Source organism: Lates calcarifer, unplaced genomic scaffold (genome assembly GCF_001640805.2).
Source record: "Lates calcarifer isolate ASB-BC8 unplaced genomic scaffold, TLL_Latcal_v3 _unitig_190_quiver_915, whole genome shotgun sequence".
NCBI classification, from domain to species: domain Eukaryota; kingdom Metazoa; phylum Chordata; class Actinopteri; family Centropomidae; genus Lates; species Lates calcarifer.
In genome coordinates this window covers 29,844-43,980 of record NW_026115840.1, presented here as the reverse complement: position 1 = coordinate 43,980, position 14,137 = coordinate 29,844, and positions in this window count along the sequence as shown.

Here is a 14,137-nt window from a genome sequence, read left to right as displayed (position 1 = left end):
CCTCCACTCCTCTCTCTTTGGACTTTGACCCCTTAACAACATCACGCTGTATCCTCCTTTGCTGCCGATGGACAAGAGTCATATCTCTCACAGCTGAGAGAGGTCTTTGTCACTTGAATGTAAACACTTATTTTTGGGCATTTGCTGAAATGACTAATGCTGTTTTTTCCCTTTGGAGGACAGTCTCCTCTTCTCAGAGGTTTTTCATCGAAAACAGTTGCCTGCTGCAGTTGGAAATTATAAAAGTTGTGAGAGTGAGCCAAATAGAAACGTTGCGGCTGTAAAAACCAAAAGAATGAGTGGAGAGATGTTAAATGGCGATGTTCTGGAGAGCTGGGATGTCATTAGTTTTGCAGGAATTTGGTCAGAAATTAAAGACTTGAAATTTTACCTGATGACGGTGCAAGATGAAAAGTGCACTCAAGGGGCGAATAAGCACGTGTGAAGGGCTGTGCAAAGGATTCACATTTGAATACATTTAAAAATCATGCATGCACACCTATACCCTAATGTTGTGGGTTTAGATGTGGGTTGTGTTTATACCCTTGAGGTTTATCGAGTGAATGACGTCGTTAACATATAAAAGCATCAATACCTGCTTCTCTCAGTTGGTGCCTTTTGAAAATCTGGCCACAGCATTTGTGTGATTTTTCTTTAAGTCAATCAAATCAAGTCCTTTATCTGTTCAAGCTGATTGCAGCAAACAGTCAAACACTGAATTTAGCTATAATCCTTAATAATTCATGCTATAATGCTAATATCATCCTATTAATATAATAATAATGTAAACTATGTTCCAGACATGATTTTTAAAATGAACTGTCCAAATGAATAATTTAGTCCATGAAGCTGATACATAAATGTTTTAATAATCTGGGCGCCTTCGAAATCTATTAATGTAACACAGATGAACACATAAACATAAATTCATAGACAGACACTACTGAACTTGGTTTTACTGGTATTTGTACCTCATCATTTTAAAAATAATAAATAATACCTTTGTCAAATCTCCTATTACCCACAACTTGTTTTTGAAGTTTAAAGAAAGACCAATCAGACATGATGGTTCGATGTAATTGTGATTCTCTGATACAGGACTGTCTAACGAAGTGATTTTTCTTTCTTTGAAAATAACACATCAGGAACAAATACCATTCAAAAACACAAATGAACCAATTTACAGTGCTTTATTATGACAGTGACAGCACAATGACATCTTAGCTGGTGCACAAGTAAAACTCTATATACCACGCAGCAACATGACCAGCATTGTCCTTCAGATTTTCTTCCATAGGGTTAAGCTTATTTAACTCAAGTTCAGCTCTGATTGGTTACATTAAGAAAATGATCTGAATACTTCCTGAGTAAAACAGGGGCAGATGAGGAGATGGAGATGGAGATGGAGGGAGGAGAAAAAAAAAAAAACTGACCCAGAACCTCTGGGCATGTCATGCAGCAATTTAAATTAATTTGAGACTCAAATACGTCTCTAAGCCCATCATTTAACTCTCATCATCATTTATGTTCTTTTCAATTACATGAAGGAGTTTAAACTGTTATTACACCATAACCTCTTCTCTGAAAAGTTAATCAGAAAGTTTCAAAAAGAGTTTTCTCGATAAGTTTAAAAAACTTGCCTCAGTGAGAAGAAAGCCCCCCTGAAGACTTCACCCTGCTCCTCAGAGGCCCTCTGTACCCACCATAGCCAAAGATAGCGTGGGTGTTTAAACGTCCCATCTGATCTGATCCAGTGGGTTTGCAGTGGTGAAATTGATCCCTGTGGTAGATAGGCTGACAGGCCTGAGGAGCCAGTGTTCAAATGAATTGGGAAGAGGAGAAGAAGACGGCGAGGGCTTTCTGTTTGTTCTGCCTCTAAATAATACAGCACAATGACAGCCAGCAAACAAAAGCATTTGTGTAGCGAGGAGAGATACCACGGATAGGATATAACACAGAGGAATGCTTAAATTACAGATGAGAATAGCAACATCTTTTTTTAAATGTTTTGTTGTCGGTTACACATTGACGGGAGGTAAACCAGCAGGGAAGGAGAAAGTGAGGAGTGTGTGACCATCCCAAAGCCAGTAAAGGCACTGGAAGCCTGTGAACAACAAACTGGAACACTGGGCTCTGCTCCCAAATGGACACAACTTATTGTTTTTAATATTTGCCAGCATAAAATATCCACTAACTTTTTTTTTTTTTTAACACTTAATTGTACTGCTTCAGGGTGAAAAAACAAAACAAATGGCAGCCAAGTGATTGTATCCAAATTCCCTGAATGTGATTAAACATAAATGTGTAAAGTGTCGGCAGGGGAGATTTAGCCCTGAATAATTGACAGTGCTGTATTATATAGCTGTAGGAATTATTCTGCCTTAAAATGCTCATTTCACTATGCATGTGTTTTTTAACATTCATGCATCTGAAAAATAATTGAAGGGCCTGTGCGCTGTTGAATATTTCATCCCCCTCCGCCTCTTTTTCCAAATTTTCACAGGCTGAACGATGGCTTTTGCACCCAAAAAAAGAAGGATATGAATTTTTCAGGCATTTTAAATAATTAAGCCCAAAGTGTTTGGGGCGGCAAAGCCCTGATAAACTAATCTGAGACGGAGGAGAGAGAGAGAAAAGGTCTGAGAGGGACATTAGAAATTTATTATTTTATCAGCAGCTATTTATTATTAACATAGAGAGATCCCATTAGCATTCATAGACAAAGGGACTCCAGGGAGGATGCCCTGTGGATTTCAAGGTGATACATTAAAACCGAGAAGTTAAAGGAGGGGAAAGTATCCGCTCCAGCCCCTGATCTGCATATTAGCCAACATCTTTCCGTCAGTGCAGTCAGAGGGATTTCTCAAGGTGGATTTTGCAAGTGGATGGCAGATTTAGGACGTGAAAATGAATCACACTGACTTCACAAAGTCACATACTGAATACTTGATGTAAGAATCTCACAAGAAATGCGCTTTGAGGGGGACAGCTACAAATGAGGACAATGAGGTCAGTAGTTTGTTGGGGAATTTAGGAGCCTGGGAGCAACTTGGGAAAGCATTATGTTTAAATTATATGCTATATTCCATATTCTTAGCCATGCTAGTGAGATGGCTCTATGGATTGCAGTGTCAGGCCACCATTTTGGACCAGATTGAAATATCTCAACAACTATCTGATGGATTAAGATGAAATTTTGTACAGACATGCATGGTCCTCAGAGGATAACTCCGTCAGACTTTGATGACCCCTGATTTTTCTTCTAACACCACCATGAGGTTGACATTAATGGTTTTAAGTGAAATTTCTCACAAAGTATTAGATGGAAAATGTAGTAGAGACATTCATCTTCCCCTCAGGATGACTTACAGTAACTTTTGTGATACTTCTTTTCATCTAGCAACATCATTAGTTAAAAATTTTAATTGGTCCAACACTTTTATGGTTTATGACCACATACCTGCAAAACTAATGACATTGCCATTAGTTATAAAAAGGGTTTTATCTTATTTTAATTTTCATCTTTATTTAATCTTTCAGCAACCTGTTTAGTTTTTAACTAAACTGTTTTTACTGTAACCATTATAACAAAGCCACACACCTTCACAAAGTACTTATCTCATCCCTAACCATAAACTTTCCTTAACCCTACCCACGTTGTTTTGCGCCCAAACTTTAAGTACAGCATTGTCAAATTTTCCAACAGTTTTTTATAAGGATTTTGGAGGACACAGACAAATCCGATCAGAAAATGTTTCTAAGTAGTGGATAAGAATGGAATGGATAAGCAACCTATTTTGTGTTTTGTGAGTATTGAAGTTACATTTGTCAGGTGGACAGAAACTCCAAATATATTATAATGTTGCTCTAGTATCTATGGATGTGTAAATATGCAACTGTGCTGAGAAGTTCATCATAATTAGTTTATATGGTGATAATCAGTGTTGTGTTTAACAACTTCTTGAACTGCCCCCAAGTGGCCAAAAGAGATCAGTGTGGGTTTAAGAAAATTATTCATCTGTATTTGGCTGATTCCAGTAGAGTCAATATATTTTAATTTGAATGGATTCATTTGCATGAATAAATAATAGATTCACTGTTTCTAAATCAAAATTTCATCTGAAAAAGAAGGCCTTGAAACAGAATTTAAACCTTGAAATCGGGAAATCAATATTACATAAATTATAGTGGAACAGAAATGATCCAAATAGCAGTGAGGCGGTGTTTAGGGGAAGTTTGACCCAGGTACAGACCTATACAGTAAATTAAATACATTCATACACCTGAAGAAAAGCCTTTGAGGTCTGTCAAAATGTACAAAGACTGAGTAAAGTCAAGCGTGACCAGACAGAGACGCATGTAAGGCAAAAGAAGAAAAAAAAATCCAATATCTGTCTGTCTGCTTGATGTGAGAGAGCACCTACACTGATGGGTGAAAGAGTCGTCCCCCTCCTTTCTCAAATCCGACAAGAGAAGAGTAGAATGGCTGAGAGAGAGCCAAACTCACCTCGATCTCAGCCACACGGCCTTTATGAAAATATCCTAAATTCAATCAGAATCTGCAAATTTCATGAGCTGGCCGTCTTCCTCCTGAATTTCTTAACATGGTGTCAAAACAATCTGGTCAGTGACATGTGACACTCTGAGCGCTGAACCAGAAAATCAGCTATTCCACACTGAAACCATATTCTCTCTGTTATTAATCTGTTCTTATCTCACACCCTTACAGACTCATATGGTAACCTCTCCCTCTCTCTGTGTGCCCAGCCCCAAAATCTCATTATACTTGAAATTTGAGGGGAAAATGTAACACCATAGGATTGCCTATTATCAACTAGTACTTGGATGGAAATTGAAAAGAAAAAACGAGCCTAGAGTGATACCAGTAGCCATGTGAAGCATAGGCATAGTGTCGCCTTCAGCTAAATGCTAAAGACAGTGTGCAAATATGTTCACAATGTGAAAGCTAATGTATAGAAAGTCAAATACAACGGAGGCTGATGGTAATGTCATTAGTTTTGGATCAATTTAAATTTTGAGTTAGTGATGGTGCTAAATGAAACGTTATCAGGATTTAACATCAGAAACCACAAAATTTTGTGTTGAACCATCTAGGAGATTTTTAGCTATTTCACAGGATATGTAAAAGAAGGATTCATCCTCTGAGAATGTCCAAAGGACACCAAAGTGTGGGGACTGACAGACATTGTCATCCAGAGAGACATCCCTCTATCATGGCTAAACAAGAGTCTACAGCCATGCTAACGCACTGTACTCAGGTACAGCAGTGCCTTGAGCAAAATGCTAACATCAGCTAACATGCTAACAAAATACTTTCACACACTGCTTCACAGATACTCCAATATTGTGATCTAGTCACCAAGTCTCAGGCTAGTGTCCTCCTCCATTTTTATTCGATAGCTTGGTTTTGTGAACAATGCAGCAATAGGTCATGCTGATAGTACCCTCTGCTGGTGTTGCCTACTTCAAACAGTCAGTTGCACGCGATTTTCAGAAAAGCTGTTACAAATCATTCCAAGGGGGAATATGAATGTCTGTATTAAATTTCATAGCTATCCACCCAATAGTTGTTAAGATATTTCACTTAAAACTCATGGTGGCGCTAGAGAAGAAGTCATGGCGCAGATTCATCCTCTGGGAACCATGAACATTTGTACAAAATTCTGTACCAATCCATTTAATTAAGTGTTATGTGCTGTGCTATTTCACACAGGAAGTGAAACTTTGACCTGTAAGTGGCATTAGATGGAAAAGCATAGGATCAAAACTGAAATCACAAATCCTCATCCATCTTTTGTTTGTACAAAATTTCATGGCAATCCATTCATCATTTGTTGAGATATTTCAGACTGGACCGAAGAGGTGGACTGATTGAAAGGCTAAAATCTCATAAGAATTAAAGCTAGGTATGTTCTATGTTTGTACAGTTTGCTGAACAATATCTGTCAGTCAATAGAATTCAGAATATAGAATACAGAAAACAATATGAGAAATAATAAAGCTAAAACTAGATAAAGTAGAAGAAAGTGAATGTGATTGGGAAACATTCCAGTTATTATGACAATGTACAATATGTGTTCTTCACTGGACAGAATATAGACAAGATTAAATGAGGACATTGGATTTCATGAAAATCATCATTTGCAATTATAATTTTGAGGAAACACTTTCAAGACATATTAAAGGATTTACTTAAGCTCTTCTCTGCATGTTCAAAGGATCCATTTTCTTTTCTTTCAGAACAGAAAATCTGTAGACTCCCTGCTTTGACCTGTGCCAGCCATGCACACAGTGCAGAGGATGCTGGGATATATGCCTGGAGTGGTGGAGCTCCTCTGTGACCAAATACTCATCTTCTCTCTCACCCAAAAGAACCCATTAATATTTCAAATTAATGCAAATAACCTTAAATGATGAATAATTGCCCCATATCAAAATTCAATTACTGTTAAACACTGACGAATCACTGATTGAAAATTATGAATAATTTCTTTGACAGAGTGAGACTCACAAAAATGTGCCTCTCTTAATAAGAAGGACTGAGTGGTAAGATGTGAGAACAAAAGGAGGATTTCACAATAAAAGCACACTGCCAGTGTCCTGGATATTTAACTGCAGACCTGTGCCTTTGCCTGCTTTTTGCAAATGTATGTTAAAGGTGTGAAACTGTCTCTCAGTTTATGTGCTCTCAGATTTTCGAATGTGCACAGGAATTTGTAAACATCTTGTCTGATTAGCAAGTGTACAAAGATTTGTGAACGTATAAAAGAAAGTGCATGTGTGTACACAAATCTGTAAATATGAATATGATTTGTATATGCATAAAAGAAAGAAAATGCAGTAAGCACTCAAAAAATCTGAATGTAAATGCCATTTCATTAGGAGTGAAAACTGTGCAATATTAAATGTCTTATTTTTATTTTTTTTTGTTTTAATTTAATTAAGTTAAAATCAAACTTGATCTTTTAAATATTTTTTTAACTAAAAGAAATGTTCTGTTTACATCTAATATGTCCAGGTAATACCTAAAAAGACCAGATGGAGTCTGCATAAAGTAAGAAAAACCATGAACCAGAACCAAGGCCTAAAGGATGATAAAATACCTTCACAGTGTTGCCTTTTTCCTGTTTCAACACAGACAGACCATGCGTAATTAAAACACTGTCATGTTTATGTATTGAAGGTTCCTCTTCAATATTTGACAAAACTTGGTAAAACACAAATAACTAAATAAATGGTTTATTTATTTCATCCTTCCTACCTTATTCTGCTGGACTGAACACTGGATCATCTCATTTACATCCTGTATTTATGCACTGTTATCTACATTCTACAGTCATGTGTTATATTTCTTTTTCACATGCAAACTTCTTTCTCATTCAAATGTGTGGCATGAAAAAAGTTGTCTCCTTTTTTCTCTTCCAGATGCATAGTTATGTTCAGGCACATCTGTGATGGGCTGAATGTTTCCTCGCAGTTTTAATGCAAAAATTAATGCAAGATCACCAAAACCACAATTTAACCTAAATCCAGAATATTTACTCTGACCTTAACAAACAGAATCTATTCTTTATATCCTAAAGAATAGGATATAAAATGGCACATATCTGAACTGAAGTGAATGCCCATTGCAATATATTAATATGGAGGGACGAACTATGATGTGTGCCTTACAATATAATGTACTGCAATAATACAAACTTAACTCTAATGAAAAATTCAGATTAGTTATTATTTATGTCATGGTTGTTACATTGAATCAGTTTGTATAGGCTATTGTATGGTTATTGGTTTAATGCTGTGTGTATATGCCTTCTTTATCAGTCTCAATTAAATATTAAATGTACATTAAAATTATGCACACATTTGCATAATTAAATGTAAATGTAAAATGACGGTCATAATGTTTCAGCCATAAGAATCTGTTGTTCCTTCCTGTAGTCCTGGTGATGCATTAGAATTATATTCATCTAACTCTGAAGCTACTTACAGAGAGGTTTAAGGAGAGTATTAACAACATCAGGATTTAGTGTCTCTCTTGGTCTCTCACTGTTACTATGACTACTGAAATGCAAAGAGTAGGTTACTGTAGGTTGCACTGTGCAACACTTAGGTTTTTGATAACATGAACTTGAACCAGCACCTTTCTGTTCTTTCCATTAGCATGGAAGACACATGCTTGATAAATAATGCTGTGCCCTGGATTACAGGGGCTTATACAGTGTGTTGAAGCGTGGCTGTTGGGCTCCTATTGGAGTACATACTACTCTCACACCTGAGCACACCTGACAGTTTTTCCACCGGCCCAAATGATAAACAAAACATGAGATGAGGATGAAAAAGGAAACAGTAAGTATTCCTTTATATGTCTCTTCAGTTGTCCTTTGATTTTTAATGGAGATGTTAGAAACTAGCAGGTTTTTGCAGCATGATAAAATGTTACTATTTCTGTGGGAGTTTTTAAATTCAAGGCCAAGAGTGATTCTCTCTTTCCCACATTTTCAACAGATTCCCCCTATGGACTGAAATGTGAGAACTTGATGATATTATTCATTCCTCTCCGTGTTGCAGTTTCTCGAAAACAGCTGATGTAACTGCTCAGTCAGTAGGTGTATGTCATGTTTTTGCCTTGACTGTGAAAAGGAGTTTTCTCTTGGGGACATTACTCACCAAGTACAGTAACTATGAAGCCAAAGCCATAGTCCGTCCCACACATGATACGACGGCTCCATCTTCAGGTGGTGCAGCAACAAAGCAAGTTCACATGCATCAGTGTATCAAATCTACAAAAGAAACTAAGCCTGAAAATGATTTTACACCATATTATATGTTTGTTAATATTACATTAAGATCTGAGCCATCAAATCTGAGCCATTCCAATATATTTCAAAACAACGACCATGGTCCTGTCTCAGCTTTTACCCCCCTGTTGTTCTGTCCTCAGTATTTTTTTAATTGTGTTTATGTATCAGTTTCCTGTGAGATACTTTCTTAATGCTACTGTATTTTATTTTCTTTTGTTCCTGAATAAATCATTTTACATCTCTTTAGTATTATCTGTAGGACCATTTATTGCCACATGATAGAGCCAAAGTGACACTGGGGTTGATAATCAGTGGTGGAGGAAGGAGCCCTACTCAAAACCCTCCTTCAGGTAAATGTATCAGTACAACAGTACAGAAATACTTAAAAGTCCTTCACTGAGAATTCTATTTAAGTTAAAGTACAGAAGGAGTAAAAGGTACTTGTCCCCTAAGAATGATATATTGTTACATATATTATTACAGTGTTGATACAGATGCATTTACCAACATTTTACTGTTGTAGAGTTTAAGCTAGTTACTTAATATGCAGTTAGTTTAGTTTTCATCCTGGGGTTGAGCTCTCCAAAGGGTCACAGGATAAATCTGGGGGGTTGTGAGATGATTGATGGAAGAGGAAAGAAGAAAAAAAAAAGTCTTTGGATCTCAAACACTTATTTAAAGGAAGCCATCTTACACGTTTAGGGTGTTTGAAAACTATGCAGTAATAATAATCACAACAACAACAACAACAACAATAATAACAATAATGATAATAATTATTATGGTTCTTATCATTATTAATAATAATAACTTTATTTATAGAGTACACCTGCACATGAAAAGAAACTAGACACTGATTTTTGCAAGAAGTAATACATCTTAATCCAAAAAGTAACCAGCAATGAGCTGTTAAATAAATATAGCCAGTGGAGTAAAAAGTATTATATTTCTATGTACTGTGCAGGTAAAGTAGGTAAAAGTTTATAGTTAATGAAAATGGCACTCAAGGCAAGTACAGGTACCTTACATACCTTACATACCTTAAATACAGCACCAACAGAATAATCACATTACTGGATCACAGTGATTGTTGCATTAACACCTGGTAAAAGTGGGGCTAGCTTTGATGACCTTATTTATTGCTGGGTAGTACTAGACTAGTAGACTAAATTAATGTTCAGGTACGTCAGAGTTGTTCTTCAGGTAAATGGATTTAGTTCCACTCCAAAGTCAGAGGTGATTTTAAGGAAACTCAAACAACCAAACAATATGTTACTTCCTAAAACAAGAAAAGCATCAGTGGACAAAACAGGAAATATTTTTAAACTCACAATGACAGGGAAATCATGGAAAGGTTGTTAATATCACTCTCATTTCTAACTACTGCTGAACTTCTCTGTCTCTGCTTTCATGAACCAAATCCCAGAGCAGAGCAGTCATTTGTTTTTAAAGTCACTTCCTCTCTCCTTCCCTCCCTCCTTTACATCTCCTTTTCTCACAAGCTGTCTTCCTCTCTTTCGTTTTGCTCTTAATAGAGCATCAGAATCCTCGCGTGAGAACGTTGCATTGGGTCCAGTTGATTGTGATATTGGGTTACTTTATTAGGGCCCGAGCAACGAGTTGCGTGGGCCCAACGGGGCCATGCAACGAGTTGCAAGGACCCTCTTGTTTTCGGTCTGTTTATTATTATTATTATTTTTTTTTTTTTTTTTTTTTTTTTTTTTTCTTCTTTTTCCGCCTCTTAGATCGGCTTTTTGAGGGCCTTAACATGCGTGAAAACTTACCAAAATTTGCAGACGCGTCAGGCACGGCGAAAAATTTAATAATTTAGGGGTCTTGAGCATGGGCGTGGTAAAATGCCCTCGGTAGCGCCACCTACATTTTTAAACGGAACAGCCCCTCAAGCCCGTTGCGCCTAAAAATCTGAAAATCTGCACACATATGTAACATCCCATGACGCACCAAAAAGTCTCTTGGAGCCATATTCTAAACCCAACAGAAAGTATTTTTATTTTGACCGGAAGGTGAAAAAATTGTGTGTTTTTGGCCATTTCCAGGGGTCGCTTGAACGCGAACTAGTCCTAGACGCATTATCCCATTGACTTCAAAACTTAATAGTATGTTCTTAAGACATAGACGATGTTAAATTGCGGCAGATTTTGAGTTTTTGTTGAAGGGCGTGGAAGTTATGGCCCCTCAAAGTTCGATTACTCGCCACGAAACAGGAAGTTGCTTTATTTTTGCTATATTTCGGCCATACTTTGTCCAAACTGCATCAAACTTTACAGGATTGTTAATGGTACCTATCTGCACACATCCATATGTCAATATTCATACAATTGTTGTAGCGCCACCTATTTATAGCAGGAAATGACATATTTTATAGTGTGATGTCCAGTTTCTAGACGGGTGACCAGATTCACTTCAAATGTTGTCAGCCCCTCCTTGACAATTTTTGGAAGACTGGCTCCGAAAATTGTGAGTTTGGGTCGAAGCGTGTGCCGGTTCTGGCCCGTCAAAGTTCGGAAACCCAACTTCCTGTTTGAAACCTCAGATTTTGGGGTAACTTCCTGTTGCGACTCTCTACTTTATCCTACAGATGGAGCCATTGTATTACTCTTTGATGGGTTTTTGGAAGGGGGTCTCTGTGTGTGTGTGTCTGTGTGTGTGTGTTTGAGGGGGGAGGGGAAGAGGAGTTGATTGAGTCTGTGAGAAGCTAACACAGGGGAGGATACAGTCAAGAGAGCCATGAGCTGTCACAGATGATGAGTTCTGAAAAATATTATCACAGAAAATAATTAGCATAAAAGCTTTTATTTTAAATTTGTTGCAACAAATTCAGGTTTCTTACAGCATTTTCCTTATTGAAAACTAAATTCTACCTGAAATGTATCAATAAAAATCTTCTTTTGCAGTTAATGTCACCAGTTTATAGTTTAGTTTTAATAGCATTCCCTGTCACTGATGTGCCTTTAATTATCGGTTCTATCAGGGATCATTTATGTGTTTATCTTACGGGGGTGAGCCACCTCACAGGTTGGTTATATTACCTGTTGACCTCAGCTCAGTGAGCTAAGACAATGTTTAATGCAGTGTTTTTTCTGATATGAAAATGGATATTATTCAGCACATCTAACCTCAGCAGGCCCCTCTTCAGAAACTCATATCTGCAGATGTCAAAGCTGGCTCAAAAAATTAAACTGGCTTCAAATTAATTTTAAGGAATTGTAGGTTATTTTGAATTCATGTAATCTTTCTCCATCACCCTTTCTGTTTCTTTCCATCTCTCTACTCATCTTCTCCCATATGTCTCCCCTTGACCAAAGCTGAGCGTGGATTGATGCTGTCTTTACAGTTTGGTTTTGATCAGTTAGGAAATTTCACACGGGGTCAGCTGATTTTTTCGTATTACTCAGTGTACGGCGACAGGAAAAGTGCACTAGGTCCACGGGCGTCGAGGTGAACCAGCTGAATATAAGCCACTCAAGTTGATGACAAGTGCATTGAAAAGTAAAAGCTGCTGGCCTTTACCTTTTCTTTGTCAAAGCGCCTGTTCGGCAAGTAGTTAGTAAAGTAATATTTTCAGCCTTGTCCACAGTCTCATAACATGTTTAACAGGAAGCACAGCACGCTGGTTAAGCTCATGGCAAACTGTTACTAACAGCTAAAATGAAAGCTTGTCTGTATGTAGTCTAACTGGTTAGTTTGTCACTAATCTCCAAATTTTGCAAATTGCTATAAACTTCACTCTCTTAAACCAGTAACAGTCTGAGCTGGACTGATAGGGGTCTGTATGGATAAAGATAAAATCCTAATGATACCCATCCCTACAGCTGGTTAGTGGCTTCGCCCTGACTTTAGGCAGATGAGATATTCACTGTTCAAATAACTTCATTATAAGCCTTGTTTAAGCATAAATGATTTATATATGCACCCAATAACAGAACTTAAAAAAATGCTTTTGCTCAAAGCTCAAAGCTTTTAAACTCAAGTTAAAACTGAGTTTTATCTCCTTTTGGGAGGGGGTATCTGTGTGTGTGTGTGTGTGTGTGTGTGTGTGTGTGTTTGTGTTTGTGTTTGAGGGGGGAGGGGAAGAGGAGTTGATTGAGTCTGTGAGAAGCTGCCACAGGGAGGTTACAGTCAAGAGAGCCAAGAGCTGTCACAGATGATGAGCTCTGAAAAATATTATCACAGAAAATAATTAGCGTAAAAGCTTTTATTTAAAATTTTTACATCTCGGAAGTGTGAACTGTTACGCCAGCGTGTGCCCTGCGACCTGCGTTGACCCCGCGGTTGCCGGGGTCCCGCGGTCGCCGCTCCCCCGACGGGCGCCGGGTGCGAGGGCCCGTTCAACGCTGCTCGCAGCTTTAATTTTTCCTTGTGTTTAATCCCTCATTCAGGCAGAACAGTCAGCCTGTTCTTCAGGGACAGTTTGGATTTCAGAGCTGGACTTCAACAGCCCTAAAAAAAAAAATTAAAAAAACAGCTTACAGGTTTTACACATATTTTCCAAAAGATAAATAATGGTTTAGCATTGCATTAGGTGATTGCTCACTTAGCCAAGACTGATGATTTTATTGAGGGAGAAACCCAACAACACAACACAAAGGACTCCAAGTGGGTGCATTAACCTCTTTGTTTCCAAAAAGAAGGGTCTATTCAGTGGTTACAGCCCATAAAAATATGGCAGAGGGAAGGAAATTATTATTCCCTAAATTATTAATTAACTTCACTTAGGAAAGTAATAGTCATTATGTGCAGTATATGCAGAGTACTTTCAGAACAAACCACCCTACAGGATCATCTCCATTAAAAAACCAATCAGCTATCAATGTCACAAAAGACATTAGAAGCAGTATGGATGGATAGCTGAATCAACTTATGGGACACAGGCTCAGGGGCCCAAGGAATCAGGGGACCACAGAAGCTAAATCTGTGTCCTGGGGTGGTGCAGAAATTAGAATCTTGTTCAGTTTTTATCTGCATGGTATGAAGCTGTAAAGAGGTTTATTATAATGTTTAGTTACAGCCAGGAGATTATGGATGTTCAGGCAATAAGAAATGAAAAGTCTCATTATTTTTCTATTGTTTGTTGTTATTATCATTTCTATTAGTGTCATTACTAGCAGTTTTCAATAATTGTGTAGCTTGTACCTGAAAGTTTTCTAATAAATCTAATCTAATGTAAAACAACTTCAAAGAGCCACAAAATGATCACAACAAGATACAAAATGTTCTCAAAGACTCAAAACCACCACAAAGAGAGGAAGAGAGGCAAAACAACCACCAAAAAAAAAAAAAAAAAAAAAAAA